A 13,163-nucleotide genomic window follows, 5' to 3' on the forward strand; every position below is an offset into this window, starting at 1 on the left:
ATCAAAAAATCCCAAATTCACTTTTTAAAATACTCCAAAATCCATGTTCTTGCACAATTAAAACAAAAGACCACTCTATATACAGGCAGTCCTTGCACTTACAGCAGGTTATGTACCTGGAAAAGGCACTGTAAGTCGAAACGATGTAAGTCAAATCTGATTTTCCCATAGAAACAATGTTCTAATAGGAGGTTACGTTCCTGACCAAGGGCCTGAAGCCCAACTTTTTATAGAAATGACCATAAACACCATATTTAAAGCAACTATTTAATTGTATTTAATCAGAAGGTGAAGGAACACCTGCACCAGGGTCATAGAATTCAGAAGGGCTCCTTGGGGAGACTTAGGGCTACTTGATGGCTTTTTGAGAAACTGAACCAGGGATGTTTTTTTTGCTGTCCTCTTTTTCTCATTGTAAATTTCCCTGTAGCATACATAGGCATTAGAGATCAAGTTGTTGGTCTTTGAGCTGCGTTAGAGGTTGGGATCCATTTCTTCAAAAATTGCCACTGCAGCTTCCAAATGCTTGAAGGCCTCACTCATCTGCTTTGTTGTCATGGTACCTTGAGCAGGACTCTCTTGAATCCGGGCCTGATTTTCTGCTTTCCTTTGCTCCTCAAGATGGACAAGCTCTTCACTGGTCAGTTCCTGGATATGAGAGTCCAGCAGCTCCTCAACATCTTCTTTTTCAACTTCTAGCTGTAGCTGGCCAGCCATCTTCACAATATCAGCAGTGACTTCATCCACTTGGTCTTCAAATCCTTGGAAATCAGAGACAAATTCTGGACACAATTTTTTGCAGACACCATTGAGGTTGGATTCCTTAATCTCCTTCCAAGATTCTCCAATGTTCTTCACTGCATTCAGGATGTTGAAGCCCTTCCAGAATTCCTTGAGGGTTGGTCCACCTTCCTGGTCTGTGATACTGATGGCCCGGGCAAAGGTTCTTCTAAGGTAGTAAGCCTTAAAAGATTAAACAACCCCCTGGTCTATAGGCTGGAGCAGTGATGATGTGCTGGGGGGCAAGAAAACAACCTTGATGTTAGGATCTAAATCTGGAAGGATGTTAGTATTAGGCGTGCTAATTCTGAACAGCCAGAACAAAATAGTCAGTGAACCACTCCTCAAAAAGGGCCCCAGTCACTCAAGCTTTAGGATTTGATTTCCACATGACTGGAAGGCTGCCTTTAACAACCCTTAAGTGCTCTGGGATTTTTGGAGTGATAAACAAGCAAGGGTTTGAGCTTGAAATCACCCACAGCATTTGAACCAAGCAAAAGGGTAAGCCTATCCTTAGCTGCTTTAAAGCAAGGCATAGTTTTTTCTTGTTGGGTGATGTACATCCTGGAAGGCATTTTCTTCCAGAACAGCCCAGTCTCATCGACAATGATGACTTACCTGACACAATAACCTCCCTCTTCAATGATTTTAGCCAATTTTTTAGGAAAATCTTGAGCTGCAATCTCATCAGCACTAACACCTTCACTTTGCACTCTGATATTATGTAAGGCATACCTGCCTTTAAAACGCATGAACCAACCCTTACTTGCACTGAATTTTTCATCCTTAGATCCCTCACCACGCTGTTGCTTCACAGCGTCAAAAAGACTCAAAGCCTTGGCTTGAATGGTGGCTAAACTCAAAGGAACGCAGCACTGAGTTTGATCCTGAATCCACAAAATCAAGTCTTTCCATCTCAGCCACAAATCCTGCACGTTGTGGATTATAATAATAGTGGATTGCAACGAGGCCGCACTTTTAATTTCACCACTTATTTTGTCCTTTTTTCTAATAATAGTTGAACAGTAGCATGTATGTCCAATCGCCTACTGATTTCAGTTTGCAACAAACCACTCTCTCTAAGTTTGATCACATTGACTTTCACCTCTAATGTAATGGCTTTTCTCCATTTCTTATCAGAACTGTCACCATCACTAGAGCACTGCCTTTTCTTTTTATCAGCCATTTTTAAGGACTGAATATATAACGTGCACTAAGAATCCAAAGAATACAAGAAACTTATGCGCCAGAGCACATCAGGAAGCAAAGTGACTGGGTGACATACGTACGTTTGTGCGCTGCCTGAGTTGCTCTCCTGCTGTCATGCCATAAGGGCAAGGATCCTGCACTGTAAGTAGTAACGTGGATTAAATATTTTTTCACAAGTATCAAAACAAAGCACTTTTTAATTTTTTATGCAAATAATTTGATAACAATGAGGTGAAGTATTTTGGTGTCTGAATTTTTTTCACCAAAACAGGTTTCAGCCAAAAAAATACAACCCTCTCAAGTATGGACCACCACATATTTTCAGGATTTTGGCAGTGTGACCTCTTTCAAAAAAAACATTAATGATACCCATCAGCAATATATCCTCAACTAGCTTTCACCATCCTCAAGGAAAAAAGAGATTCTGTATTTCATACATGGCAGAAAGGATTTATTTTCTCTTCAGACAATCAGCCTCAGCTTTGTTTTCAGGAAAGGAGTTGTAGTACTCTCCGTTCTGTTTCCAGATTTTCCTGAACCAAGGAGGCCATCCTGAATTTGGTTTATTATAACTGTTACAAAGTACAACAGCTCCTTGAAACAGAAAGTATTCATTTAGTTGAATACAGTCTGAGCTGATTCAATTGTTCATTGTTTGTAGTGGTTCCACTAGGCTCAAATTCACATAGGCTATGGTGGAAGACAAGAATATCTTTTCTAACCTCTTATCTACTGCCCCTAGAATTTCGCTCCCCTCCAATTTCACAACTCTATCCACTGTTATTAACAGTCGCTCTGCTTCTTTTCCTCCTTAGACATGAAGAATGCCTTGTTGTTTGAAAGCAGGGGTGTAGGTTGTAGCTGTGTTGGTCTAAGGACATAGGCAGACAAGGTTCATAGATTCATAGATGTTAGGGTCGGAACGGACCTCAATAGATCATCAAGTCCGACCCCCTGCATAAGCAGGAAAGAGTGCTGGGTCTAGATGACCCCAGCTAGATGCTCATCTAACCTCCTCTTGAAGACCCCCAGGGTAGGGGAGAGCACCACCTCCCTTGGGAGCCCGTTCCAGACCCTGGCCACTCGAACTGTGAAGAAGTTCTTCCTAATGTCCAATCTAAATCTGCTCTCTGCTAGCTTGTGGCCATTATTTCTTGTAACCCCCGGGGGCGCCTTGGTGAATAAATACTCACCAATTCCCTTCTGTGCCCCCGTGATGAACTTATAGGCAGCCACAAGGTCGCCTCTCAACCTTCTCTTGCGGAGGCTGAAAAGATCCAGTTTCTCTAGTCTCTCCTCGTAGGGCTTGGTCTGCAGGCCCTTGACCATACAAGTGGCCCTTCTCTGGACCCTCTCCAGGTTATCCTCATCCTTCTTGAAGTGTGGCGCCCAGAATTGCACGCAGTACTCCAACTGATATCAGATTCACCCAAAGAACCTTGTCTGCTCTTGTTGTTTGAAAGCTTTTCTAGCCTTATCCCAACTGTACAGTTGGTCCAATAAAAGATAATCTAAAACATTATTTGCCTCTTGCATAACTCCTGGACCATCATGGATACAACATCACTCTTGCACTACCTTTCCTAGCCTCCCTTACTGATGTGAGATGGATTAATACAAATTCCTTAAGCTGCAGGTTACTCTAGTCTTATATAGAAACTTTAGTGTCAGCCTTTGCTTCTCTCTAACAAATTGTGTATCTCTGTGCAGTAAACTGCCCTTGTAATATCCTCAAGCACACTCCACTGCCTCTTTACTGAAATAGTGCAGTTATGTCTGTGCAGTGCCACAGGCAGCATGCTTGGCACCGTCCCCAAGTAGTGTTAATTAGCCTGGCACAGTGCCATACAGTAATTGCTACATTGCTTCTAGTTTAGGAGGTAGTTGACGCACAGCAATACAACATGCTTGGAGGGGACGGTATATTTTTCATAAAGATCAGTGGTCACCAACCAGTGGATCTGAATCCACCAGTAGATCTCAGAGCCTCTTGCAGTAGATCTCGGAGACTCTTGGAATCTATCTGAGGCTGAGGTGGGGGGCTGAATGCCCACATGTATACACGCACACACCCCAGCCCAGCAAGTCAATCTGTGGGAGAGGAAAGGGGCAGGGGCTAAATCAAGGTTCCCACAGTGAGGGACAGTGCCACAGAGGCAGGGGTAAGTTGAGTTGGGCCCTGGCCAGGTGAGACTTACCTGATGGGGACGCATGCCCCCAAGTAACTTTTTCTCCCTCTGCCTTGATCTGCCTCCCTCCTTCCCTCTCCCCGCAGACTTACCTCCTAGGCAGGTGAGGAGAGGGCTGGCAGTGGCACATGGTAGATCTTGGTGATCTTGGTAATCTTCTACTTTAAAAGGTTGGAGACCACTGATATAGATATTGTCACTGTCACTGAACTAGAGTAACAGACGTGAAGACATGTCCAGCCATGCAGACAACTAGGAAGAGATGATTTTTAGGCCTCTGGTAGTTTGTAGGGATCAGAACTTCAAGAACTGTAGACAGAAACTGGCTTTATTACAGCCTTCTGTCCCATCAACATGCTGGGTTTTTTTCTGGGCTACAATGATTCCACCTAATTCCATTTTTTCTTTTTCTTTTGAATGATGCCTCAGTCTTTATGAACAAATCAAGCAATTCATTCAGGGCAGCTGCAAATGGCCTGGTATTTTCAGTGCATCCCAAACCAGAATAAATTTCTCCAGTAATGAAATCATGTTGCTTTATGCATTTTCCATAATATTTTTATGTCAAAGCATCACTGCCAATCAACAGAAGAAGGCATGGCAGAAGCCCATCTAATGTCCCATCTTATCCACAGCTCCCCTCCACCCTTGTAGACAGACAGTAGGAGAGGAGGATCACACTCTGGTGTCAATGCCCATTTCAGTGCCTTTTTTTCTTCTTCCCTTTCCAAGGATATGATGATGGAGGAAATCCCAGAGGTCAGCAGCAGGTCATGGAGAAGCCCAACTGAGCAGCTATATCTTTTGCCCGCTAGGCCTGTGCCTATGCCTCCTACTCCTCTGCTGCCACCACCAGCCACTGGAACAAGAGGGTCCAGTCCATTGTCTTGAGAGTGCTCAGGGAATTGGCTAGAGTCATTGCAAGACCATTGTTGAAGATATTTGATGACTGATTGTGCTTGGAAGAGGTCCTGGAAGACTGAAAAAGGGCCAATGTGGTGCCAATCAAGAAGGGGAGGAGGGAGGATCCGGGAAACTATAGGCTGATCAATTTGACCTTGATACTGGGTAAAAGTTTGTAAAAAATTATCAAGAAGTCCAATTGCGAGAGACTGATGCTGAAGGATAGCCAACATAGTTTTGTTGTAGGCAGACCAACCTCACCTCCTTCTGTGATCAACGAACGAGATGCATAGATGTGGGAGATGCAGTTGATGTCATATACTTGGATTTTAAAGTCTTCAATATGGTCTCCCATGGTGCTCTTATATAAAAACTAGGGGATTATGGGCTGACAGAACCCACAGTCAGGTGGGTTGGGAACTGGCTAAGGGGTCGTATGCAGAGAGTGTTAGTGGATGGGTCTGTATCATCTTGGCGGGAAGCGGCTAGTGGTGTCCCGCAGGGTTCAGTTCTTGGCCTCATGTTGTTCAACATCTTTATCAATTATTTAGATGAGGCTGTGGAAAGCATGCTGGCCAAGTTTGAGGATGATACTAAGTTATGGAGAAAAGCGGTCATGCTAGGGGATAGATTGCAGATCCATGCAGACCTGGACAAGCTAGAAAGGTGGGCAGAATAGAACTGGATGCAGTTCAATAAGGATAAATGCAGAGTGCTTCATCTGGGGAGAAATAACCAGCATCATGAATATAGGTTAGGAAGAGATGTCCTGGCCAGCATGATGGCTAAAAGGGACCTCGGGGTTATGGTTGATCACAGGATGAGCATGAGCCACCAGTGTGATGCTGTAGTTAACAGAGATAATAGCATACTGGGATGCATTAGCCAATGCATCACAAGCTGAGTTAAGAACATGAATGACGTGTGCCCCAGGGGGCTGGGGGGCACAGTGGTGGCAGGAGCGTGGTGGCAGGAGCATAGTGGAGGTAAGCAGGAGCTCCCACAGAAACCACCAGCGGTGTCAGCAGGGGTAGGGGTGGGGGAGAGTGGCGAGCACCAACCAGGGGTCAACGACCACCCACAGATGCCGCCAGTAGTGGTGGTAGCAGCCAGCAGCAATTGCGGACTGCCCCCAGATGCCACTGGCGGTGTTGGCAGTGGGGTGGTAAGCAGCGGCCACTCAGAGGCACCATCGACAGTGTCAGCAGTGCCTTTTTGTAGGGGGTGCACAGCCATGCTCAGGGGGTGCATGTGCACCTGCACTCACCCCTGCACATTGTCCCTGGCTAAAAAAGTGTACTTCCTCTCTACTCGGTGCAGGTGAGACCCCAGCTGGAGTACTGGGTCCAGTTCCAGGTACTGCACTTCCAAAAAGACATGGAGAATCTTGCAAGGGTCCAGAGAAGGGCCACAAGAATGATTAAGGGCTTGGAGGACAAACCTTATGAGCATTAGTATTAAACATCTTTTGGAAGTCTAGGTATACAATGTCAACATGCTCTCTCGTGTCCAGGTGACAAGTTGCCTGGTCATAGAAGGAGATGAGGTTGATAAGGCAAGGCCTCCCCGCGATGAAGCCATGATGACTATCATGCAGAATTTTACCTTCTGCAAGCTTATCACAGATAGACTCCTTGATTAACTTTTCTAGGATTTTCCCTAGGATGGAAGTTAGGCTGATTGGCCTATAATAACCTGGGTCCTCACTCCTGCCCTTCTTGTGGTTGGGCACAACACTGGCCCTATTCTAGTCCTCAGGAACTTCTCCAGAGTGCCACGAGTTGTGGAAGAGTTTCACCAGGGGTTCCTGATGAAACTTTATGCTTTAAAGTTGCATTTGTTTATAGAGTGGTAAATTACAGTATTATTTTAAGTTTTCTTTTATATTCAGCCTTATTTAATCATTGCTTAAGTTCTGTATAGCCTCATTCTTATCTGAACTTTTCATTTTGCTGGTGTCTGCAATATCAGCTGGCTTTGCCTCTTGCAAGCAGCTTATGCCTTGAGTTTGCTCGCATGATGTTTCTTTCCTTTTCCATCACTGTGAGAAGTTTTTTCTAACACAACATAGCAATAATATTGTTACCAGCTCAAATTAACTGAACTTGGCACTAACTGGCTGAATTGGAAGGATGAAATTGTTGGATACGTTAATGAAAGGTATTAAGGGAGACCAATGGACAATGCCCAAAGTAAAACACCAGAAAAAGGCCAAATTAAGAGGTGTGTTCGTGATGGGTCTGTTGAACAAAGGAATATGCTGACAGGATAAAATATGTATGGTATGCTGACTGCAGAGAGACCAATCTAAAAGCAAGGAGTCATGAAAGGAGTTTCGCTTAGCACTATTTTGCTATAACGCTCATTTTAAATTGATACCTGATTCCACTTAGCACTCAGCAAGTTTTGTTATAAAGCTTGTGGTCGCCATCTTGGGTCATTAAAAACACTTGCAGTTGCCATCTTGGGTCGTCAAATACTTTTGGTATCATTTAACGCTTGGTTTTTCAGGAAACAATTAAGCGTGCTAAGTGGGGGGTTGCCTGTAATCAGTCGTGGCCATCCACCATACCGGCAAGGCCTTGACCTTAATGTAGCACTGATGCACCAACCAGGAGTGCCCTCGCTCCCTCATATACCACCTGGCAGGGCCTCATAAATGTGGGTGTTCAAGCTTCCATCCTATGCAAACTACCTCAGCATTTTGGCACCACCCCAGAGCACCACAAAGTCACCAACCTACTCCTGGGTCCAGTTGGGGACCTGGGTGGTTGGTACAGGTGTGCACAAGCAGACAGAGCCAGGGCTCAGAGGGGAGGACCTTTATGTCATGATGCCTCATGCCAGCTCTCTGGGCCCCTGTGCAGCTGTCCCCTGTGATGCTGGCCCTGGACACCAGCTAGCGGCACCCAGCACAGGGGCACGGCCAGGGACTGGGAGCCATGCAGCAGAGGCACTTCACCACAGCACTACAAAGACAGGAGACACTTCTGGGGGTGAGTAACAGCAGGGAGTAGGTGCTGGCCCTGCTGCCAGAGACAGCCAGCTAGCAGCCCTGGGTAGAAATCAAGGCTGGGCAAGGGGTGCAGCAAACTACAGCCCTTTGCAACACTCACCTGTGGCCAAGCAGCAGCTCTGGAAAGGGGACAGGCCAGGCAGAGACAGTCTGTGGCTTGTCCAGCAGGGCACACAAGGGAGGCATTTGCAGGTATCAAATTTAGTCATGATTAGCCATTTTTTCTATGCCTTAAGGGTGCACACATGTAGATGCATGCCCATACTGTGCAGAAAATTAGGCTAATGTGCAGTAACAAGTCTCATGTAGATTCACCCACTGATGACAGCATCACGCCCCTAAAAATGTGACATTCTATTTCTAATTTCAATCAATATTTCAAATGAAGGGAAATGCTGTTGTTCTTTTTAAATTTTCCATTTCAGAATCATTTCAGCTTGGCTTTAGAAAAAGCTGCTGAGTGTGTCCCCAAGGAATTCATACTAAATGCTTCCCAAATTGCACTCTTACAGCAACCCTTTTATTGCTGCATTGGAAAAGTAAAACATCTCCAGAGGCTAAAATCTGTTACAATGAAATGGTGCAGCTATCATCTATGGAGAGAGTCATGTTTAGCAGTTAAGTGCTTCAAAAAGTTTGATGCTATTTGGAAGGATTTCCTGAACCATTTTGGTAGCTAGATTGTTGCTCATTGCATGTTTCCCTTTTTTCTCTTCTATCCTTCCCTCTTCCTCCAACTTTTTTTCCTGTGTCCTTGTATTGTTTATTATTTGTGACATACTTCAGTTTTACATGTACAGTTGATATATGTGTTTTTATGATTTTTGTACTGGATTTTTAAAAATAAGTAAAATAATTTAAAAATAACATTGTTACTTGTTTTAGCAGAAAGAGCTGTTGGAAGTCTTCTGCTGATTCCACTTGACTAACCAAATTTTAGAACAGATCAATAAGCAGGAAAAACTGTCAATTTCTGAAGGGTTCAGAAGAATCCCAGTAGCTGAAAAATAATTTTCACCAACTGAAGAGTTCCAGATGAAGTCCACTGGACTTTCTAATGGAGAAAGCTAAAGTTACCCTAATGCGAAAGAGCTACCCTATGGCAGGCCACACATGAAATCTGCTATGGCTGATCTGTCCTAGCTTTTCAGGTCACATTCAACATGTCACATAAGTCGCTCCCAGGCAGGTGATTTGATAAGCTGCAGAAGCATTGAAATGTTACTAGGTTTAATGAGGTCCAAGCTGTGAAAAATAATCTGCATGGTAGTGTGGCCAGAACAGGAAGGGGAGAAAGAAATGATGTATCCCTGCTTTTCTGCCAACAGGAAACCACCCACCATACAGCCTGATACATCCACATTCACAGCAAAGGGACACTTACATGAACAAAGTCCCATAAATAGAGAGCAAAAGATATTGTTTAACCTAAATGATTTACTTTATATTAAGGAAAAGTAGCAAAGAAAGAAAAAAACCAAAATCTTCATGAGAAAAAAAAGAGTTTTCCTCTAACTCTTTAATATTCCCTGTTGTGAATCCCTTGAAGTCCTGTCCTCTGGCTGTCACAGAAAATGGACTGGTAGTTATATCCACCACAATTTCTTAGCTAACATTAATTATTATTGAATGTTCTTTATTTGTTCTTCTACACCCTTATTTATCTGTGTGCACAGAAAATGGAAAGGCTTTCTCTGGATGAATTAAACATTGCATATCTCTAAACAGACATAGCAAATACTTGTGATTTAGGTTTTCAGACAGATAAGGCTTTTTTATATATAAACCTTTGCCATCTTGTCTGGGTAATTAATGCTACTACTTAAAAACAAAACAGTAGCAATCACTTGTGATCTGCTGCTACATGGATTGGAATTCAGGGTTCATTCCCTGTGCTGGGCTCTGACCCATTCCATTAGCATTCTGTCTCGCTGTCAAAACCAATTTGAGTCTGGACCTGTGTGTGTTGAGAATTGGATCAGGTGAACTTTGCCATAGTTTTCTTTATGTTTGTGATTTATTGAAGACCCACTGCTATAGGGTTTTCTGAATTTCATGTAGTTGCTGACAATGCCAAGTTACAAATCTTACTTCTGCAGTGCTTGCTCAGTTCCTTTTCTGTAAACTACTTAAGACATTTTTATCATCCAAATCATATGGACCAGCAATATAATTCATAATAACACATTATTAATAATTCATTAAAAGATCCCAGTTACTATAAACTGTTACATATAGGGAGCACCCTCCTCAAAGTATGCGAGATCTGTGAGAAAAATACCAGGAGGTGAAGGCACTCTCTTCATCTGTTGGTGAACAGGTGAAGCACAGTATTCAAGTCTCATTTTGCATAAGCTACTTCCCTAGAAATTTCCCAGTGAAAATTTGGACATCACCATAACTACACACATTTAGACCTGGTAGGCTAGTGGAACTGAACTGACAAAGAAGAAAAGAACACTTATTCTAAGGCAAGAATGCATCCTGATTATAAGTTGTTTACTCAATCACACGATACTGGCACTTCTTCAATGAACCTACTTTTGTCTGAAGAAATATGAAAAGAAATAATTTAGAGATGTCTTGTAGTAGAGAACAGCAACTTACCTGAATACACCCATTGAGGTCACTCCAACTCAGCCACTGTTTATATCACAGTAGCTTGGTTACCTGGTAGAGTCAGAGGACAGGATTAGGCAGCACTTTCCAAAGGGGTTGGTGAAATGCACAAAACTGTCTTTGAGACTTTGAGACTAGGTTGTCTTGAGACTTATCATGCTATGCCCTGGTACCATGGTTAGGGAGTGGGGAGGAGGAAAATGATGTTGTAATGTAAAGAAACATTGTCTATTGGATATTCACACTGAAGTTTATATACTACTACCAAAGTCACCATGGGTACATCTACACATGCAATTGATTTGAAGCAATAAACTCCAAAGAAGTTTGAGCAGAGTAAATTACATCTGGGCACAGCATGTACACATGCACCCAGGACAGCAGCAATTTGAGCCAGGGCAGAGTTTATGGCAGAACCAGGGCCACAGGGGGTCAGCCTTGGGCTTTGGGTGGCAGTTTCAGGCAGTGGAAGGACTAACTGGGGCATGAGGTTGCTGAAAGTGCAGAGCTGTGTGGCTAGGCAGCATGCAGGAGTCTGTACTCCTGTTGGCTGGGCTGGCTGGGTACAATTTATGCCCGTTGTCAGCATCTACATGTGCGTTTAATTACCCAGCTGTAAAATAGTACTGTCCCCAACAGTACTATCTTACACCAGTGCTAATTAGTTTACTGCATCCTAATAACATCACACATACAGATGGTGATGCTTCACTCTGCAGCTAATTAGTCTACTCTGCAGTTAAGTGCACATGTAGACATGGCCCATGAGAAGGTGTTTTATCATTCATCTAAGTCAGTGATTCTCACCCAGCGTGCTGTGGCATAAATTAGCACAAATAGGTGTACAAACACTTACAAGCAATTCATAAGATAAAGCCAGAATGTTAAGTAGAAATCTACTGTGTCAAAAATATTCTGACCTGTTGTGGCCTTTCTGAGTTCTTTGCAACAGAAGAATGTATCCATTATTTTTCTGTAAAGAAACAAATGAAAGCTAAGAGCTGGCATTTTCCAAAGGCTGCCTGGAGTTTAATGAGGGGTGCTTGAATCTAAAGATGTTGAGAAACACTGATGTAGATATATCACTGTCTTTGTCTTTCTTTAATAAAGTTTTCCTTGTTTCATAGGCAACTTGCTCCCACATGGGGAATACTGACTCTCACGAAAGCTCCTAGAAAAACTACAGAAGTTCTAACAAGGACTCAGAAGATGACATCTGGCAGCTGTAGGACAGATTCTCAGCTATTTAAACCGAAACTTTGCTACTGACAACACATTTTTAGCTCTGTTACAGTAGTGCATAAAAGCCCTGATTGAGGGCATAGACAGACAAAACCTTTACACTGGTGTAAGAGAAGAAGTGGACAGATTATGCAAATGCCTAAACTGAGGTAATTTAGCCCAAGCCAGTCAAGAACTGCCCCAACAAGAATAAGTGGGGAGGAGATGTGCTGATCTGTCTGTGCCCTGAGATTTCTTCCATTTTGTAGAGAGAATTAAAGCACGGAGACAGACTACACAGTAAGTTTGTGCTAAAGAATTGAACCCAGGCTGTTTTTCTGCCTCAGTCAGAAAAACAGCCTGATTCACCAGTTGCTTTAGCTAACTAAGGTAGAACATAGCTGCCCACAGTAAAGCTAGGGCAAGAATGAAGATAGCTATGATAGCCTATTGCAGGGGTTTTCAAGCTTTTTGCATCAGTGTACCCCTGGTGGCTGGATCCAGAGTGGGTGGTGGTGCACAGCTGGATACGAAGCAGGGGGGTGGGAGGGTGTGGCATGTGGCTGAATGCAGAGCAGCGGTAGCTGCTGCATGTGAGCTTCCCCTACCCGTCATGTTCAGCCGAGCAGGCAGTGCCTGTGTGGCAGCACAGAATGGTGCGTGGTGGTGCTCCATCCCCATCCACCCACACATACCCTCTAGGGCCTTCTCAAGTACCCCTGGGGGTATGCGTACCTCCGGTTGATAGCCCCTGGCCTATTGAAACATCCAAGGGAATTTAGAATACTCAAATAATCAAATCTGGCTAAACATTGGGGGTTAATATCCATAACCTTGCTGGCATAAGGAGAATGCCACAGTGGTTGTTTATCTGTATGATTTATCAAAAATTTAAGGTTGTTAAATCTGTCTGGTGTTTTTCAATGTTTTTAAATGTATATCTTACATTTAAATATGTGACTATATTTACTTAACTTGAAAATATGCACAACTATTGTTCTTCAACTGTGCATTTAAGCCTTCTTTTAACTAGGACTAGATATAATTTTCATATAAAATAACTTTCTTAAGTGTTTTCAGCCACCTTATATAGAACTTAATAAAATAATCTTCTTTGAACAGAATTCTGTCAGATGTTTAAAGAAACCTAAAAAAACCCAGATTAATCAGAAAGCAAGAGATTTCAGTAGACTAACTTCTGCAGAAAATTACTAGAAATATCTCTG

At 43.2% G+C, this 13,163-nt stretch overlaps 1 pseudogene; it reads right to left on the reverse strand.

The window, feature by feature from the left end:
* Nucleotides 1-253: 253 nt before the first annotated feature.
* On the reverse strand, nucleotides 254-2,081 carry LOC102568495 (tigger transposable element-derived protein 1-like; annotated as a pseudogene).
* Nucleotides 2,082-13,163: the final 11,082 nt, after the last annotated feature.

The sequence above is a fragment of the Alligator mississippiensis genome, chromosome 5, assembly GCF_030867095.1.
Source record: "Alligator mississippiensis isolate rAllMis1 chromosome 5, rAllMis1, whole genome shotgun sequence".
NCBI lineage: Eukaryota > Metazoa > Chordata > Crocodylia > Alligatoridae > Alligator > Alligator mississippiensis.